This window comes from Perca fluviatilis, chromosome 5 (genome assembly GCF_010015445.1).
Source record: "Perca fluviatilis chromosome 5, GENO_Pfluv_1.0, whole genome shotgun sequence".
Classification (NCBI taxonomy): domain Eukaryota; kingdom Metazoa; phylum Chordata; class Actinopteri; order Perciformes; family Percidae; genus Perca; species Perca fluviatilis.
Genome location: NC_053116.1, coordinates 29049634 through 29068126, shown reverse-complemented (window position 1 = coordinate 29068126; position 18493 = coordinate 29049634). Strand labels below are relative to the sequence as shown.

Genomic DNA, 18493 nt, shown 5'->3' with positions numbered 1-18493 from the left:
ATGGCAAGGTAGCCTATAAGACAATATATATATATATATATATATATATATATATATATATATATATATATATATATATATATATATATAGTAGGACTACTGTGTTTTGTTTTCTCTTTTATTTGAAGATTATTTTCTAGTTGATTACAAAATGTTTTGTATGTGATTGTCAGTGATATGACGGAGGGAGAGGAATAGAGGGAGAGAGGAGGATGGAGCGAGAGAGAGAAGGATGGAGAGAGAGTGGACAAAGAGAGGGACCTGGAAGAACCAGGTGAGAAAGTGGACATATATTATACGGGCAAAAATACTTAAAACACTTAAAAGATTCCATTCACATTATATTTACATATGCATTTCATGGAAGACTCTTAAGAAAAATAGATGTTGGATTTTCCAAATCTGGTTCAGAGGCATTATTAGATTAGATTATTCATAATTTAGCTGTATAACCATATCAGTTTCTATCAATGATGTAAATTAAAAAGATGAAAATTAACAGCAAAAAAAACATGAATAATCCTGTCTAAAAATATGTTAAGGCTTATTTTACCAGTTCAAGGTATGTGCAGGGGTGTAACTCAAAATTCTGGGCCGTGTAGAAAGGTATTTTCTATGGGCCACTCATCCACAGCTATTAATTCTAGCATCTTTTTGGGCCCTCCTCACATGAGGGCCCTGGGTACTCAGTCCCCTTTTTCCCCCCAGTCCAACACCCCTGGGTATGTGTGCTACAATAATCATGCTTTTCCACCTTTTTTCACAGCAGATGCCTTGAATCTGTTGATAGTTTATCATAATGTCCCAATCTGTCAATTTCTTTCCCCAAAACTCACCAGAAGCCATGATTTAAGGGTTTAAAAAAAAAAAAAAATCTTACAGGGGCATGTCTCCGGACCCCCCTAGCTTAACTGCAATCAACTTTTCATTAGGAGCTGAGCCCCCCAAAAGGTTAAATCCTAGAATCGCCCCTGGGTATCAGCTCGACAGAAAATAACGGATACGACTTGAGGTATATTATCATGACCTTCTGTTTGGTCTGTTTGCAGCGTTCAGCTGGCAGGGGAGACAGAGTGTACACAGAGATTTGTTGTCTGAGTGTTTACGTGGACTATTGACAAAGCCGCGGATGAAGAAGGTGTCCATTAAAACACCTCCGGCTCTGCTTTTGCCATCGTTTGAGAGAGTCAAATCATTTATCTTTTAATATGAAAAGAGAACAAAATCAATTTGGAATGAACCGCCAACACCAATAACCTGGGGGAATTACCATTGTGCAAGCTATATGATATGTTGCTAGGGCAGAATATAAATGTGTTAAAACAGACATAACTTGCATCTGTTATCCAGGAGAGTTTATTCCAACCTCTTAAAGTACAATATATCAAGTCTAACATAAAGCCACGGTCTGACATCATTGCAACTTTTGTATATAAAAAATCACCATGGTTGCCAAGCAGTTTTTTTCAAATTTGGCCCAGTTGTTATTTAAGTACTTAGTTGGCTGGAAGGAACAGCACACTCTTCAGATTTAGGAAACCCGTGTGCAGTGCCCAACGTCTGTTGGGAAAGGGCCAATTGCTTGGCTTTGGGTAGCGCTGCTTGCAGCTTTCACGAGAACCGCTCATCTGAACAATTTCACACTCGACACTGTGCTTCCTTGGATCGTGAGCATAACACCTGTCATGACATAGTTGCGTCAAGTTATTTGCTAACAGCTCAGGGATCAGGCCATTTCCTGGAACAAAAGCGTTCTTTACGAAAGTTTCATCGCTGATGCTTGAAATGTTTGAGTTTGCTACAATGTAACATCTCCGGTCTCTATTTCTTCATCTGTTCTTGAATGTACTGTAGCGAGTGACGGAGAGCGAGCCGTACCCAGCATGCAGTTTGGTGGTGTAACAGTTAATAAGGGGTCCCCTCTCAATGATTCTCGAGACAATGGACAAGGACAGACAGATGGAGACTTCCATTTCAGTTACATTATTCTAACCTTAACTAAAATATGGCAGTATGGAGTATATGGAGTATTTTAATAAACTTTTAACCTACAAAAGATCCAAGTGAAGCTCAGGTTTGAAGATGTTAAACAGAACAGGGACATATTTTGTATCTAATTTTATAAACTAGTCTGGGTGGCAGCTTGACATTAATACATGCTGCAAAATTTGGTTTATACATTTAATTTTGGTTCATTTGATCATGTTGACATTGAGTATCATACATGGAAAATACAGTACAAGGGAAAGCTACAGTGTCTGCATACAGCTAAAGGTACCTTGTGGAGCTTTAACCAGTAGTAGCCAATGGAGCTTTGTTTTAACAAGCAGAACCCCATTGTGTTTATATCTTGTGCATTTGCACCAGGACGCAAAGATGCAATTAATTACACAGAAACACACCAGCAAAAATCCAGCAATACAGGATTTAAAATACTTTACTCAACTGCAGCCCATTAGATGAGTGTTACTATTACATGCCTACACTGCAGAAGGAATTACCTCCACACTTGTGAATATTCCAGCATGGTTTAGGTAGAGCTTTTGGAGCTACCTTACCCCAGATCTAACTTCCCTCATCAGCCAAAAATTATACACAACATCAGCCACTCCAAACAAAGGAGACAGAGACAGAAATATAACTTCAGAGATAGTTTTTGAGAATTTTTCTGTCAGCAAACGATAACAATGTTTGATCAAATGTTTGAAGACTTCCTAAATGCATTGACATCTTTTCATTGTAGCAACAGAAAACAAGTTGAAGCTACTTCAGACAGACTTGGAGAGAGGCAGACTAACAGGGTTTTGACGGAAATCAGATAAAATTGCTGTCTTTTGTTGATTCACAATATCACAAGCTGTTGGTGAATACATAATATATCAACTCGTCAGAAGGTACCATTAAGTGATATTATTATGATATGTGGTACTTCAAAGACCATAATTATAAATGACAGTATCATAAACATTAAGTATCAATCAAGATATTTAAAAACACACAGTGATGTGAAGTATTTAAAGGGAGGACATTAGCTTTAAAGCTGCTGTAATCAAAATTATTATATTAACAATTGATCAAATAACTATGTGTATGTGAAAGGTATCACTTGTAGTGATAACAGAGAATTATCAAGCAACTCTGCCATTCCCCTCAGCTCTTTACGGCATTCATAGTGTCTTTTAGCTGATTGTTTTGGTTTTCCAGAATGCAGATTTAGCGTTTGGTTCACTCTTAATGCTCTCAATGTTGATTCCAGATGCAGCAGGCAGCTGTTTTTAGGGAGAAAGTTCTATAAGTACTTTAAGTGCAACCTGCTCAACACCAAGGGTTTACATTTGAGGTTTTTGGTGAAATTTCTTGACAACTATTGGATGGATCGCCATTAAATTGGGTACCGACATTCATTTTCCCCACCGGATGAATTGTATTAACTTTGGTGACCCCTTTACATTTCCTCTATCAACATCATAAAGTCAAAGTTTTCATTTGTCCAATACTTTGGTTTCTAAATACCAGCAAAACTAACGACATTCCCATCAGTCTCGGATGTACTTTATGTTTGGTACTAGGCTTTTTTCACAATTTCCTATTCGAAGTGTGATCACAAACTGTTTTAAATTAATAACTATGCCAAAAAGTTGCTGAGTAGTTTGTTGCACCAGCAATACATCCAAAAACTCTGGTCTTCGATTTGTCCTCTTGCCATGTCCTAAAATAGATCCTGATAGATGGACTTTGGCTCCAGGTATCGTGAACGCTCAGGTTCAGGCAAAGTCACACAATAAACATTAGACATGTGTATAAAACAAACCATCTGTTTAACAAGAAAAAAATCCACACACATTTGTCAAAATTATGATCCAAACACACGTCAAATTGCATTGACTTCTATGGGATCGTCTGTTTTCTATCCCCCAAAAGTTGAGTTTTAGCAAAGTACCCATATGTGCCGGTAGTACGTATGTTAGCATTGTCACTGTAAACATGTTGCAATAGGCTTAAAGCACTCATATGTCAATGTATCATATGCTGCTAGCATACTGTACGCGTTGAGTATAACTGACTATATTCTCTTTTTCTAATAAGTAAACACAAGCAAACTCAGCTCAACATTCAAAACACCTAACAGGATGCTTTTGAAATTAAGTGGCGTTTAGTTTGGGCCCAAAGTAGAGTTTAGATTCTCTGCCCGAGCCCGAACTGGACCCGACCCGACCCACATATGTGTTGGCTTTGTTGAGTGCATTAAGTGTGGCACGCTGCTCGCCTATGACAGCAAAAAAACGGGGACGATGAACAGACACACGAAGCAGGCTTGCCATGGCAGAAAAGATGATAGCCAGCCTTCAATGTCCTCTTTTGTTACTTCTCCAAGCATACCCCTTCTAAACAGATTTCTGCAGCTCAAACAACTCAGAATTGTAGTTGAGAACGTCAGTTATAACGGCCCACGTATTAAAAAATGTCGGGTTTAAATCGGGATCGGGCTCATAATTACATTTAATGTGTCGGGCCGGGCAGGGCCGGGCTCGGACACAACATGCACGGGCTCGGGTAGGGTCGGGCTGGATTTTGATTGAGGAAGCTTTTTGTAGTTCTGTGGTTAGAAACAGAAAGCGACGTTGGTTTCTCAACTTGTGGGAATATCCGGCTGCTCTGACCAGAAACCTGCTATTCCAATGAGGCTGAACTCTTTTTTTCCAAGCCACTGAGCTCTGTACAACACTTGTGTATGCTTCCAGCATACAGAGAGCCTGCCAACTAATTCCACCCAAGACCAGTGCAACTCTTACTCTGATAACACTGGAGATTGATTATTGAACCAAGCTCATGCTGTATACCTTGCTCTATGGCGGCTCATATATTTTCAGCTGATGGCTTTAACCTCTGTGTCAATGGAGGAGTTAGAAAACGAGATAGAGTTAAATAGACATGGGTTGGGTGTGTGTGTGTGTGTGTGTGTGGGGGTAAGGCGAGTGATTACAGTATATGGATGAGACTTGAGTTAAATGTGCGGTGGCACTGACAGTGAAAGTGGGGTTTTCCTCCCACTATTAGATGAGGTTTGAATCGTACAGCACGTGATAAATCGAATGTCTTCTTGCCACAATGAAATATCTGGTGTTGCCACCACGCCCATGATTTGCGGCACCACAAGGTCATGACGGTGATACATCTGCCAGCCAGCTTTACTGGTTTACTGCCAACAGGTTCTTGTCTAAAGCATCATTCAGAGGTTGAACTGCAAGGCAGCTCTTAGACAGATAGGGCGATAAACCTGAAGTTCCCTGTCTTTGTGGTCAAAATGACAGAGATCTGCACTTAGATAGAATGGGAATCTGAAGAGAGACAGACGTTCACTGAAATGTATGGATAAAAGACAAACTGTGCTCCCTCTGGATATAAAAACTGATATGGCCATTGTATGTTGATGTTTCTTCATGGTTGGTGTATATTTTGATTTGACAGGGCCTCAATAAAAGGTCAGGGGATCACCAAAATCATTTGTAATCATCCACTAGGGACCACAACCACATTTAATGTTGATCTTGGCAGTGGTTGTCAATATATTTTACTTTGGCCCAGGGATGGACGAACCCGCATTGCCATCTTTAAAGAGTAGTTAAATTTTATGACAACGTCTCATTTTGAACTTTTGGTCACCATTACCTAAATAAGGTATTTACCTGGTTTATCAACCCCTAACATGTCTTTCACATCTGCACTTCTTGTAGTAATGTGGCCTTGTTGTTCCCTTGTACTTTAGTAAGTACAGTGAGAGACAGTCCGAAAGTTTGCATTTTTATCCCCGTATTTAAACGATATCACCTTTAAAGGTCCCATTGCATGAAATGTCACTTATAAGGTTTTGTAACATTAATATGAGTTCCCCTAGCCTGCCTATGGCCCCCAGTGGCTAGAAATGTCGATAGGTGTAAACCGAGCCCTGGGTATCCTGCTCTGCCTTTGAGAAAATGAAAGTTTAGATGGGCCGATCTGGAATCTTTACGACGTCATAAGGGGAAAGGTTACCTCCTCTTTCTCTGCTTTGCCTGCCCAGAGAATTTGGCCCACCCATGAGAAAGAGAGATACATCATGGGTTGCAAAGGAGCGAAGCATGGCAGTTGGTCAAGGCCACACCCCCTCCCTACACCTTGCCCCCCTCTCTCCTCCTCAATAGCATTTAAAGGTACAGAAACAGAAATGGCACATACTAAGGAAAGCTCATTGTGGGACTGGCTCTAGTGGCTGTAATTCTGCACCAAGGCGGAATTTCGGGAAAGAGACTTCAGATACAGTATTAGGGGACCACTGAGGCCTATATAAAAGCATCCAAAAAGCAGCATGTCATAGGACCTTTAAGAGTGGCTGTTTCATAAGGTCAGACTGCCCGATGTAGGAACTAAATTTAGTTATTTTCAAGTAAAACCTAACCCTTACTGCTTTGGTTTACATGATGTGTTACATATCAACTAAAAAATAAGATTCTTTATCTTTAATGTCCAGATAATTGACACCCCAAAGACAGTTTCATACATTTTGCAATTAAAGCAAGTTGCAGCTATATAGATTATAATTGCCTCCTCTTTCATTTAGAATTTTATCCACACTCAAAGTTGGTGCCGTGGAAAACTCACTTCTGCATTCTATGTCCATCGCATGGTGTAGGGAAGACAGCATATCCAATTAAAGCCAAACATTAATGACAAGTGCATTAGTGTGCCCCAGTGAAACTAAATCAACTAACATGCATAGAAAGCAGCTTGTATGTCTAACTGCAGTTCAGTATGATCCTTGTTGAGACCTGCGGCTGGGTTCCTTTAAAGCCCTGGCTATTACTTAAAAGGCTGGCACCGGCAGAGTGTTCTTTTAATGTGCTTTTGATCCTGTGCCCCTCAAGAAAGTCTTTACAATTCTAAAAGTGGGCAAATGGTGATGTCTGTCGTCTTAATGAGCACACAACAGACATTATTCTTTTAAGAATATTGCTCCCAGGCTGCCTGACCTGTGCAAAATAACGGTGTGGTACTCAGTCATAGACCAATGGTAATGAGCGAATTTAATCACAGCTTTCGGCCTTTCACAAAACACGTGATGTAAATGTTAAAATGAGCCACTGCCATAGCCTTACAGGAGGCATGAGAATTTTAAGTGAAATACCACAGAACTGAAATAAATTGAAATCATATTCTGATTGCCTCTGGATGCCCAATCAGTATTTCTAAGTATGTCTCCAAAAACTCCCCCAGAGCCAAAACATCTAGAAACAAATCTCTGAGATGTGTCATGCTAATATACAGTGTGGTGCTGCTCTGCAAACACTGAATACTTATTTAGATATTAAAAAGCGAGGAGTCAGAACTTTTTCGGTTTTAGTTGCCAGTTTATGCAAATGAAACCCAACATTTCAGTGAATCTGGCCTCTGGGTAATAAGCAGGCTACTGTTTTTTGGGGGTTATCTTCTTAGATCGATCACCAACACAGCAAGACCGAATAACACACCTGACAACTCATTAGTCTATACTATACACAATGGTATACTTTGCACTATATACTGGGGAGAAAAACGTGCTCTGGTTTATTGGCATTTCTTTAAACCAATCACAATCGTCATGGGCGACGCCAAGCACCGGGCAGAGCAACAGTGCCGCTGCAAAATAGCCTCGGGAAGGAACTTGTTTTGGTGGAACATGTGTACATTCAAAGGTTGTTTTAGTCGTGCAATAGAAAACTCATATTGGACAGATAGTCTAGCTAGCTGTCTGGATTTACCCTGCAGAGATCTGAGGAGCAGTTAACCACAGTCCTCTTAAATCCAACGGAGTATAAAATTCCAACACAAAGAAAGCAAGAAGGTAAACGACATCTGGCCGAAAAGAGTGAAATCTGGCAGAATTTCCGTCGGCAACGAAGCAATCCCAGATGTGGAAAGTCATGGACAGACCAATTTCTATATAACTCTTTAGTGGGCGCCAAATTGAGATTCGGCAACAAGTACGACCACATTGTCGATTGTTCCCACCCTAATGCAACCCACAGAAGCGTTTCTTAAATTAGTGCCACTGCCGGTGATCAACACGTCCTCATATCTAACGTAACAGTCACAGTTTTTAAACACATGGTTAACGTTGTGAAGCAGTCGCAGATTGGTTAGGTTTAGGCAACAAAGTACATAGGTTAGATTGAGGAAAAGATCGTGGTTTAGGTTAAAATCAGTATATATCTTATGTTACTTCACTTACATACGCAACTACATGACGTAATAAAATGTGACGTAGAATGTTACATTTGTCATGTAAAGTTACAAAAACTCAATGTTGACTTGAAGTTTCAAACAGAACACGGACAGCAGTCGGCTGGGTCAAAGTCCTGTGTTTGACCCATCCACCACCCACACCCACCTTAAACAGACTTTCTCAGTCTTAAATCCACATTGCACAACTTCCTGCTTTGCTACCATCATAATTACTCCGTCACTAGAGGTCGCCGCCTAACAAACTACTGAATGGGTCGTAATAAGTTGCTTGACCAACAACCTATGTTTTCATTTTTCAGGGAAGGACAATCTCTGTTCGGAGTCATCATCACTGACAGGAGTCGCACAACAGTAAGTTTCCCATCTATAAAATGTGAGGCATTGCATTGTGGGATTGTTAGCAGAATGGTCTGGCCTTTGTCGCATCTGGGAATTTTTGAGGGCACTATGTTGAGAAATTTCCCACTCACTCAATTACTAGCCTAAATAAAATGGCAAAGGGCTCACATTTTTCCTATGCAATTATTAATGTATTAGTGAATTTGGTGAGTATGATGTTATTATGAAGACGTCCAAAACTGCAAAAATAAGTCTGACGTTGTAATACGGACACATCCTTTATGAACATTGTATACTCATTTATGTTGTGTAATTAAGTAATGATGACACATCTATTTAAAATCTGGTTTAAGCAGGTGTGATGCGCCAATAGTCAATAGAACTGTATCAGAAACATACATATTGTAGTTAATTGCAGTAAATATTGTAAAAATAAAATAGAAAATACACAGTCTCACACTGTACTACGTCACATGTGCATTGTATTCACTAAAGAATTTTTTTTTGAAACCTTATCTCATAATTTTAAGATACAGATCTCATTGCATATAAATAGGTCCGTAGTTTGGTCTTGGTTTGCAGAATGCAATGTGCTTCTGAACTATGTACATTATGAGGAAACAGTAAAATCCTATTGAGCCTAAAGTCAATGCATCATGATGATGACATAAACAAGCAACTGCAGTGCTTTCTTGTTAATTGGGCCTTAAATCAAAGGCATTAGAGTGAATGAAGCTACATATATAGAAGGTGGATAAGTAAAATGATTCAACAGCCAACAATAAATAGACACCATAAAAGTGGCAGAAAACCGCGAGGCTCTAGCCAATTTGAATGATGGGAGTAACATGAGAACAGGGACTTTTCGAGCAAGTTGTGACAGTTCACACTTATTTTGCTTCAGTGTTGCATTTCGAGATAATTCCCACCTCTCTCCATCTAGCTCATCAGTACATTTGCATATACCATTGCAAAAGTTTGGCAGCCACTGACAGCCTTCTACTTCTGTTGTGAAACATCTCTGTCTGAATCAAATGTGTGTGTTTTATCTATGCTAAGCACTGACACAATGCACAGCAAGTGGGAGACTCTTATATCACCAAAAAACACTGCCATTGACTCATATGCAGAATGATCAACACCAGTCAAGCAACCTGAAGATTAAACCAGATCGACAATGTATTGAATACGTTGTCTTGTACTGTAGGAAGTAAGCAGTGTGCATGGGGTCAGTAGATGAGCTTGTCCTCATTAAGAGAGCAGAGAGAGAATAAAGAGGCTGGATATTCAGTTCTGACACACAAAAAGAGCTACCCAATATATTCAGTACAATTATCAAAGGTGCAATTAGCAATATTTTACTGGCTCTTTGCACAACATGGACTTGCGTTATCAGTGGCCTTTACTGCAAGAGCTGCCAAGTAAGTGGGTCTGATTATTTTAATTGCTGCTACAATTTAAAATGTTCTAAACAGACAGGGCTGGCCTGGCCTGGCCTGGCCTGGCCTGGCCCTGTCTGGGTTTATTCTGGAAATGGTCCACACTCTCAGGCCCCCTGAGCTATCCATCCTGTTTGTCTCAGGTGCATAGAGCCTCAGGCAGAAAAGGTGGACACTGCTTAAGCCTTTGAAGCATGGAGGAATCTTTAGACTTTTATGATGTGGAGTGGGTTTTATGGTATATCTGTTGCACAGGCAACCAACAATGTTAAAATACGTAGCTAACGTCATTCACATAAGCTGGTTAGCTAAAGTTCACTGTTGAAATTGCAAACACTAGTTTGCCACGTAATTGTATTTACAAAGATTTTACAATCATCCAGTGGTACGCTCAATGTTTTACTTTCTACGCTAGCATGCTAACTTCAGCTCTGACTCCTAGCTCAAACAGCGTCAGTCTGCTTCATAGACACTGAATTGGGAAAGATGTTATAGATGACACTGAGATCACCCAGGGGAATGTTGTGAGTACATGGGGACATTTTTCTGTTTCAAAACTCAGAACACTACTTCTACTTATAGAATTAAGGTAATTTGGGTATACAAAAGGAAAACAAACATTCTGTGGGTCAACTATATCAGTCATCCTTTAATTGGAGCAGTTGCAGACTTTTTACTTGACGTAGCTCATATTGATTGAACTTCCCTATAACATGGACATAACATGGACATAACACATCGCCAAATTAGGCTGTGTTCCCCTTTAATGAACTGAAACTTAGGAAATCATATACAATGAAAGAAAAAGATAATTAATTTAATTATTTAACACACTGCAAGTACAATACCCCAAACAAATACAGAAACATGGAAAGTTGAACACAACGCAACAGTAGTTTCTGTGCGACACTAAAAACTTGTGTGATTTGAAGCCAGCCATGTATTGGAACTAATCTAGTGAACTGTGTGGACGGCTGTCAGCAGTGGTGCCTAATTACGTAAATTAAATGTTTAGTTCATCAAAAGTTCAGCGAGAGTGGGCAGGATGAGATAATTTGAGAAATCAGCCATTTCCATTTCATTCAAGGTCTCCAGCATGACCCGTTCACTTCCCCGTCACTGGGATAAAACATGATTCATACCAGGATGAAAACCCCTGCCCTCAAATCAGCTTCAATTTGGTCATCTTCTGATTTCATTGATTTTTGTTTGTCATTTACTATATTGCAAAATAATCATCTACATCTGCCAACATAAATACTCTTTACATGTGTCTACAATGTGTGTACAAAGTATGGCATTCTGCATTTCTATTACATTTATAAATAAACATTACATTAAAAATAATATAATGTAGTGAGTTATAACTGTTAGACCATAATTGTGATTGATTGTCGCAAAGAGTAACCGTATCATTCACAGCAGGTGACATGTTTATTGCTGCTTTGTTTCAGAGTGAGTCCACAGATTCACAATTCATTCATAAAGTACATGTCTGTGCCATGTCAGTTGGCTCTAAATTTAGGTTCAATGCAGCTATGTTATTTAAACAAATGGTACGAGGCGCCATCAATTGAGCGGCATGGGGGCTCAAAAAGTAACATATTTACTCCAATATTTCACTTTTCTGCTGCACTCAATCAACCCACTCCCAGCGCTGTGGGAGAAAGAATGAGTGAGGAAATTGAAGGCAAAGACTGTTATATGTAAGAATCCCCTCACCACACTTCCTGATTTATTTTGTTTGCTCTCCCTCAACTGTTTTCCCTCGCTTACCTCTTCTTTCCAGCTCACTCATTCTCCCTCTCTCAATGTCTTTCTTGCTCTCCCTTCACAATTATCTCTTATAGCCTGTGAGGTGATTAATGGGTTTCATTTAACATCCTCTCCTACCCTTCGCCAAGCACCAACAAATAAAACCAGGGCCCAACACACAAATTGTCCCTCAGAAGAGCCGTAAAACTGGGGGAAATACGGGGGCTGCAAAGACAATGAAGCAGAAAGAGCTGGCCTTTGGAAAGAAAAACATTTGCTGAGGAACGGCCTGGAACGATTTCCTCTGTAGCCTCTCTCCCCAGAGAAATCCCCCTACTGCTAATCTACAGTTATTGCCACTGCCGACGGCAGTCTCCAAATTAAAGAAGGGAGGGGGATAAAAAACACTTAGACCTTATCATTCCTCCACTACTCGTTGTTATAAACACTTTTGTTTTTCTGGGTTACAGAAAGGCCTTGCAGGTGGCGTTATTTCGCTCGTCATTGGCTTAAAAGTTTTGAATTAGAGAAGGTAGAGTTTATTGATTCAGAGTCAATTGTTTTTTTGTTTTTTTTTAGTCAATGGTTGTTGGAGGAGCATTTTAAAGCTTGGGTTTGGGAATCCCACTTACCACCACCTCAGTCAGTTACTGAAGCCATACAAAAATAGGCAAAGAGAAGTTCTGAATTTTAAATGTCCACCCACCAGACTTGTCCCTGGCAGAGTTTAGTCATGCATACTGTGATGTGCCTTTAGTCTGCAAGAGCAAGCAAGTATTAGAATTTGGGAGAAACAGGTGTATTGGCAATTATCAGAGGTATTTCATCAATATTAATAAAGTTATGAATATTGATATATTCAAAACGTTGGTTTGTTCACCTAAAAATTTATTGTCTCACATCTCACTTCTATAAGGTGAACAGTGAAGGAGTGAATCCGAGCACTGACCCGCCACAACCAGCTGTTGTTACAACACATACACAAATGATTACAGACAACTGCTCTTTGAAAGGGTACAATAAAGATTTCTTTTTTACTTTGGCAATATCAATTAAAGGTCCCATGGCATGGTACTCTTTGGATGCTTTTATATAGACCTTAGTGGTCCCCTAATACTGTATTTGAAGTCTCTTTCCCGAAATTCAGCCTTGGTTTTTTGCAGAATTACAGCCACTAAGGCCAGTCCCACAATGAGCTTTCCTTAGTATGTGCCATTTCTGTGTCTGTAGCTATTGAGGAGGAGAGAGGGGGCGCAAGGTGGAGGGTGGGGTGTGTGGCCTTGACCAACTGCCACTTTGCTCATTTGAAAGCCATGATGCCTCTTTCTCATAGGTTGGCCAAATTCTCTGCGCAGGAAAAGCAGAGAAAGGGGAGGTAACCTTGCTCCTTATGACCTCATAAGGAGCAGATTTCCAGATCGGCCCATCTGAGATTTCATTTTCTTAAAGGCAGAGCAGGATACCCAGGGCTCGGTTTACACCTATCGCCATTTCTAGCCACTGGGGGACCATAGGTAGGCTGGGGGAACTCATATTAATGTTAAAAAACCTCATAAAGTGAAATTTTCATGCCATGGGACCTCTAATAATGCTTCGATCAATAAACATCCATTATCCATCTACAACTACAAGCATAAAGGCAAACAAGCAAGAGTGTGGCATGTGTGTGTGTGTGTGTGAGGGAGGGGAAGGAGAAAGAGGGAGAGCAAGATGGCAACGTGACCACTCGAGTGGCTACGCCACGCAAGAGTTCAAGATGGCGGGGGAGAACGCAAGAGTTGAGAATCTTTGGGTGAACTTAGCTTGTGTCGCAGACGTGAGGTACAAATGATGGACATAGCACCAAGATGACATGTAGCTAAGCGGGCTTACACTAGCACACTATCTGTGCATTAAAAGAACGTGTGAATGTCAGTAAGGGTTTGTACAGTATGTGTGAGTGTAATTAACCAGGAGGCAGCAGTCCGATTCACCTTAATACAAAAGACTTACACAGCAACAGAGCCTACAAAAACACACTAATTCATGACTCTCTGCCCAGAACCAGCTGGACAATGACGGAAAGCTGCTCCTTGTGTGGCAGCAAAAGAAACAGCTGAGACGCCTGGGTGGAGAGACGGGGAATCCGTATCTCTCTTCTGCAGGCCAAGTGAAATTACTGATTGCGCAGCCATTTCTCAGTATCCAAAATGTGTTACAATGAGCACAAAAAAAACGAAATGTCCAGCAATGGGAAGAACTTCTAATTGTCGCACAAACATTTGACAGGAATGTGCCTCCTTCAGCAACTCGTAGCAGTGGAAAAGACAAAGCCAGAAGGGTACGCCAGTCGTTTATCTCCTGGGTGACATCAGCGTGACTCCCTGGAGTTTCCGTGAGTCTTGTCCAATGGGAAGCCAGGATCTGAATTCAAACTTAACAGTAACATTCAGATGAGACAAAGAGACAGAGATAAAGTCAGAGATTAAAAGATAAAGTCTGGAGTTTTTGACACCTTTTTGCTTTGTCCAGACTGTGTCTCTCTGGCCCCGTCCAAACGTACCAAAATGATCTTTTTTTTTACCCATCTTCCCTGGATTCGTTTCAAGAATAGTTGCATCCAAACGAATCCACTTGTAAATGACTCAATACGCTACTTCATATGCCAGGCCTATAGGCGGCGCTGTTTCTGCTACAGAAATTCACCAAAAAACGGAGAAGAAGAGCATAGTCACTTCCACTTCCCATCATAACATGACTAGCTAGATTATCATTTTCTCTTAATACATCCGTGGACTATAATAACTTTCACCACTGCTCATTTTATAAAGGCCGCCGCAAGAAAATGTGTCTTTGTTTACGTTGTATAATGTGCTGTTGGATTGCTTTTTATTTTGGATGATTGCAGCGCGCTAACGTTAGCGCGCTAACGTTCGCTAGCTCTAACATCAGCAGTCAAACAAACATCAATGATCCATGAATGATGTCTTTTTAATAATCTATACGTTTTTCTTGCAGTAGCCTTTCTACAATAAGCCGTGGTAAAGGTTACTATAATCCGTTCAAGGAGTTGATAAGCAGACAGATTAGCTAGCTAGTTGATAAGTTATCTACTTCCACTTTATAAACAGATAGCCATAGCAGCTAACGTTAACGTTACTTCGCTGCTGGAGCGGTCAGCTACTTTAGCGGTCAGCTACTTTAGCGGTCAGCTACTTTAGCGATGTTTAACGTTAGCTACATAACGTCAGCAATATATCTTGTGTAGAATCCTGAGGGAAGGGTCAGGGAGCAGAGACACAGTATTTAGATGAAGTGAGCTGGTTTGAACATGGAGATGGGATGTGCTCGCTTAGCTTCACCATAGTTGTGTGCGTCAGCGGCTGTGGGAGAGGGTGTAAAAGAGGGGTGTGGCGATGACATCATCGATACGGATCCGTATTCACCATCCATACGAAGCCAAACGAGAGCCGTTTTCGGATTTTTTCACCCTGAGACCTGGTTTCAAAAAAGTGCGTTTTCAGGCAGTGCATTTGCAGGATTCGCCTGGACGGTCGGCGCAACCGATGCAAAACATGTGCGTTTGCACAAAAAAACATTTCCGTGTGGACGGCCCCTCTGTTAGGCCTTTCCTTTGTTTAAGGAGTCGCCCAGGTTGGGTTCCAACACAAGCTTGAGGGGATCCAATGCGTTATAAGGACTTCATACCTCAATCGTTGCCATGTGTCGGTAGGTCGGTCCACCATTTGTGCACTACTGGTCCAGACCGGGTGGCAGTAGCTATGTCCGTAGGGAGCTGGAGAGGTGCCAGTTCACCTCCTGGGCACTACTGAGGTGCTCTTGAGCAAGGCACCGAACCCCCCCAACTGCTCGGGGCGCCTACCCAGCAGTCGCAGCCCCCTCACTCTGACATCTCTCCATTTGTGCATGTATAGGACCTGAGTAGGTGTGTGTATTTCAGGCCTGCGTGTGGTGTGTTGTAACAACAGAGTGAAACAATTGTAATTTCCCCACTGGGGATCAATAAAAAGTATAAAATTAAAATTAAATTACTCAGCAACTACAGTATTGGATCAATTGGAACTGAGGATGAATACTACTGACTTTGATAATGTCCTGACTTCTCTACCACCACCAGCAGGTAAAGGTTTTCAGTAATCCTATCTAATACTTCAACATCTAATGGATGCATTGGCATTACGTTTTGAATTTGGGGGTAGCAGCAACCAACCACAACTGACTGGATGAAATAAACAAACCTACATACTACGAAACATACTTCCATTCCACACGTAGAGCACAAACAGCCATCAACTGCGCTTCAGTGCTTAATTTGTCACATTAAAAGATATTTTTCTTTTAGCAGCCTTTCTTCTCCAACATATCCAACAGTTTGATTCCAAACTTGTTCTGTAGAAATGCATGATAAGTGTCTAATGTAATTGATATACTGTACATTTTAACCATCTGATCACAACCCCGAGCATTTCTTTCCCTGTACATTGCTGGACTGAGGTGGGCCTTTTCCTTCTTGCTCTAGGCCATTTTCAGCAGTCTTATCCATGAGGCATGGTGGGAAATGCCAGCCAATGACATTCAGCTCAGTAAAGGGTACATCAGTCCATCTGCTTTGCAGTTCGCAGCTGTCTGACCACTTACCAAACCCTGTCTGGGCATCATTACCGTATGTTCGCCGTCCTTCCGACAACTGGACCCTATGTGAGACAAATACAAAGGGAGCCCTGAGGTCATCCAGGATGGGAAGTACTAGAGAGAAAAAGGACAAAACTACTGTTACGTTACTGTGTGCCACGCTCACTGCTACTGCACTACTGTGGCAATGTGTCCTTGCGTTCCATATCATCATCAATACATACAGCATGACATTTAAGCCATGACCAAAGGCTTTTCATAATTCCATGTCTTTTTTTCCCTTCACAGATATCAAATGCCATGATCATGCAAATGGGACACACGCATCCTTCTTAAAGTTTGCAGATATCCGGTTGCCAATTAGCAAATGGTAAAATCTAACCCACACACCCGGCCACAGCAAAGGTATTCAGCAGAAGTGAATCTCCAATCAGCAAAGTGCCAGGGTACACCACAGTGTTTTACATTAACAAGAAGAACTAAAGCAATGTGTAAGTAAGGGAAGACATAAATCATTTAAATCACCTGTCTTGAAACCTTGAAGGAATTTATGGCCGAGTGTGGAATGGGAAGATGGGGGCGATGGTGTGGCAGTGGGGCTGTCTGAGTGAGCTTTACAAGCCTCTCAATAAACATATGAATAATTTTGGGGGAGTCGTTAGAAGCCGTCTGTTCTCTTGATCTTAAATCGATGCATTGAGGATGAATTAAATGTCGCAGAGAGGGGAATGAGTAAGAGGAGAAGGAAGTAGCTGAACTGAGGCCATATTACAAGGTGATTAAAACAAGTGTCTCTGTGAATTGCTACACTGGGAGGCTGGCGAACAATGAGGAACAGGGGTGTAAAAGAAAAAGGCAGGAGGCTATCTTTTAGCCCTGATTTGTTGAGGAAGCTCTTTTTTCAGATTTCAGCTATTACATTTTTGTATTTGCAAAGAGGTAAAAAGTGTTCTACATGCTGGTGGACACATGCGTCAGCACAGGCGGGACTCTAACTGCTTCCTTTGAACATAATACTCAAATACTATTAAGGTGTTTATCCAAATGTTCCAACCCCTTGACAAATAGTACACACAGCTTAATGATGAGTGAAGTGAGTATTAATGTTAAACTGTGCCCAGTTTCTGCCACCCCCATGAGGAATTCTAAGTAATGACAACAAAACTGTTGGCGCGTCCACTGGATACAAGCCTTCCGTGACACCCCTTCCTCCATGCAGTTGCTAGAAGCCAAGAAGGACACTGAGGATTAAAAAACATGATGGACTCTTAGGAAGAGGTAATTATCTTCACTCGAGCTTCTGCGCGGGAAAGTCACCGGACGCCACAATCTTCTGAACGTAGCCATACTGAGAAATACAGAGAGTTGTGCTGTTATGTCTGTAAACTGTATGTACTCAGGCTTAACCGTAACAAGTTTCTAGTAAGTGCTGTCATTGTTCCGTCAGGATTCTGTTGCTCTATATTGAGCGGAAGTACGTTTGGCTCCTGCGTTACACTGGATTAAACTAATCTGATTTGAGCCTGTGATGAATTTTATTGGATTTGTGCAGCAATGCCACAACCCGCTGAAGCATCGGAGTAATAAAGAGGAAAATAGGTGTGGAGATGAGGGGCTAGACGAGATCAAACAAATAACACAACCATAAATGCTCCCCTTAAAAAATCCAGAATGACAGAATGTGTGTTAAATCTGCATTTACATACAGAACGGGGGCATTAAAACAGAAAAAGCTAATTATTATGTTCGTACAGCAAAATCCTTTGAATTGCAGATGAAAGCAAGTAAAACCTATTAACTGCTTCATAATATGCTAGTGGCACACACGCTCTTATCAAAACACACTATTATCCAGCCCCTGGCAGACAATAGTGGTATGGTGTGGCCGGATATGTTACAAGGATGATTGCTGCTTTTGCTTAGAGGGTCCTGTTCTTTCCAAATGTCATATTTGCGTAGCTTGAGTAGAGAAAAGAAAAGTTCATAGCCAGAGTGTTCTTAATCCACCGGCTGACATTTTTTATTGCTCAGCAGCGAAGTGATTTACACCATCCCGGTAGTGCAGCCTG

General features: G+C 41.0%; 1 long non-coding RNA gene across 1 annotated transcript; it reads left to right on the top strand.

The window, feature by feature from the left end:
* Positions 1-227: 227 nt before the first annotated feature.
* LOC120559849 lies at positions 228-17615 on the top strand. Its single transcript, XR_005639374.1, has 3 exons — positions 228-274; positions 8559-8610; positions 16312-17615. It is a non-coding gene; the product is annotated as an uncharacterized LOC120559849 (long non-coding RNA).
* Positions 17616-18493: the final 878 nt, after the last annotated feature.